The sequence below is a fragment of the Nicotiana attenuata genome, chromosome 4, assembly GCF_001879085.1.
Source record: "Nicotiana attenuata strain UT chromosome 4, NIATTr2, whole genome shotgun sequence".
In the NCBI taxonomy this organism is placed as follows: Eukaryota; Viridiplantae; Streptophyta; class Magnoliopsida; order Solanales; family Solanaceae; genus Nicotiana; species Nicotiana attenuata.
In genome coordinates, this window is record NC_031992.1 from 7,235,324 (window position 1) to 7,237,815 (window position 2,492).

Here is a 2,492-nt window from a genome sequence, read left to right on the forward strand (position 1 = left end):
AAATAATCTATTTAAAATATTTATAAATTATAATTCAACTATGAATAATACGAAAAGTATGACATATATCATAATATGCAAATTAGTTACAACTCAAACATCAAAAGTAATGTATTCGATACGAAATCTTATACGTATCTCTTAAGGAGTATTGAATCTTGAAAGAATTTCGACATTATAATTTGATAATTTTTTTAAAATAATAATACTTTAATATGCTTTTTATTTAAAAGAGAATTTATATAAAAACATAATTCACAATTTAAATATGATTCTCTAGCATCATTTATTTTTATGTTTCAACAACTTAATAAACTGACACATAATTCACCATACAATAACATGATAACTAATTATTTTTAAACAGTTACTAGCTAATACTGAGCTATTAAATTAATAAATATTGTATCTCGTAAACGTGAAAAAATAATATTTAAAAAAATAATTATAAAACAATTATGGACTATTATATAATAATAAAGAATAAAAGTTAATAAATAAATACTTTTTAAATAAAAGATTTATTTAAAATTTACTATCATAGCAGTCCTAGTGGATAACATGTAATAATATTTATTTTAATTATGTCATAAAATACTCTCAACTTAATGATTATTATTAAAAAAAATAATTTTGAATAGTCAACGATTTATGAAAAAAATGTGAGGATTTATAAGGTTAGTTACATACAATTGCATAAAGTTCTATTAGGCGAGCCCAGTACACTGGGCGTTGGGCGTGTCCGAGGCGTAAGCCCTGACGGCCGAGGCGTAAGTCTCACGGAACTAAGCTCCACACCTAAGCCCAGGGGCGTTTTACGAGTGCTCCGCCTTGGGGCGAGCCCCGGGCGAGTCCCAATTCTGCCTTTTAAAACAGAGGCTAAATTTAGCCCAATCAAGAATATCGGGTCGGGCCAAGATTATTAAAAATATTATTTTTTAAATAAATTTATCAAATATAATACAATATAATTTTTATTTGAATGTTATGAAATTTTTAACTTATAAACAACAATTTTAATTTATATTAAATGAAAGTAAACTATAACCACTAAGAATAATACCTTAAACATGAAGATCTTAAATTATAATTTGCAAGTTTTTTTTAAATTTAAACTTGCAAACTAAAGTTCATATTTTACAACAACTAAATTAAAGTAAAAAATAATACATTCAAATTCAGATAGTCTCCAAAGGTTTTGCATCGGTCCTTGTAGTTCTTCGTAGTCAACATGAACTTCTTGGACAGTTAATGGGTCAGATGAGAAACCATTTGTCAATATATTTCCAAGTTTCTCGGCCTCCGATTTATCTACATATTCACGTCCTTGATTATTTTCGCTCTAATTTGATCCAATCTCTAAAAATATACTAGAACTTCCAAAGTGTTGCTTCCCAATGAGTGACATGTGTCTCTTAGGTGCTGCCTTGCTTATCTAAATGCGCTCTCTGATGGAATGGTTAAAATGACACATTTAACACGTCCCGGGCCATAAGCAAAAGAACGGAAAACTGCTTTTGATTGTCCTTTTACCATGCCAGCCATTGAAATTCTTTTGTATGAGGTTCTGTTTGCTTTTGCAAGTAGAATTGAAGTTCATTAATATTTCTGCTACTGATTTGTGTTGATAGGCTACAAGTACTTTGGGCATAAGTACTTTACTTTATGTTTTGATGATCTAACAAACTTACCATCCAGAACAAGATAAGGAACCTGTTACACATTTACAAGACCTTGAGATCACAAAGTTCCAGGTTGGGATCCGGCGTGGGATATAACTCAACTCTTCAGAGTGGAAGGAACAGCTGAGGGAACATGTCCTTATCAGTTCCTGAGGAGACTGTATGAAGTCAAAGTTCCAGGTTGGGATCCAGCGTGGGATATAACTCAACTCAGAGTGGAAGGAACAGCTGAGGGAACATGTCCTTATCAGTTCCTGAGGATACTGTATGAAGTCAAATCTCCAGCTGAAAAGTTGCTGCCTGCACACGCTACTGTACTGGAACAGTGCATCAGTCAACTTTCTGTGGAAGGCTTTTTACCTACCTTGCTTACATCATCGTAAGTGATGTCACACAAGTATAAATACAATCAAGGAATGTAAAACAACTTACTTCATGAGAGAACAAGATAAGGAATCTGATACAATTAAGTTCCCTTGCACTTCGAATAACTAGTCAGATGTCTGGTTCAATTCTCAATGAAATCAGATAAGGAAATAACAGAGGGACCAGATAGGGATCAGTTTCCCTCGTCATTGTACAGTCAACTCTACAGCTGTAAAAGCTGCTGCATTATACCGTCTGGCAGACTGCTGCACTGTACCGTCTGGCAGCAGTACAGCAACACAACTGTAGCTTGCTAAGGCTAAACTAAAGGGCACTTTATTGCATCATCCTTGATGACATCACACACACATATTATCAACATGAGGCAAGGGATTTCATCTCTTCAACACTTGCAAAATCAAAAAGAAAATATTCTCTCAAGTG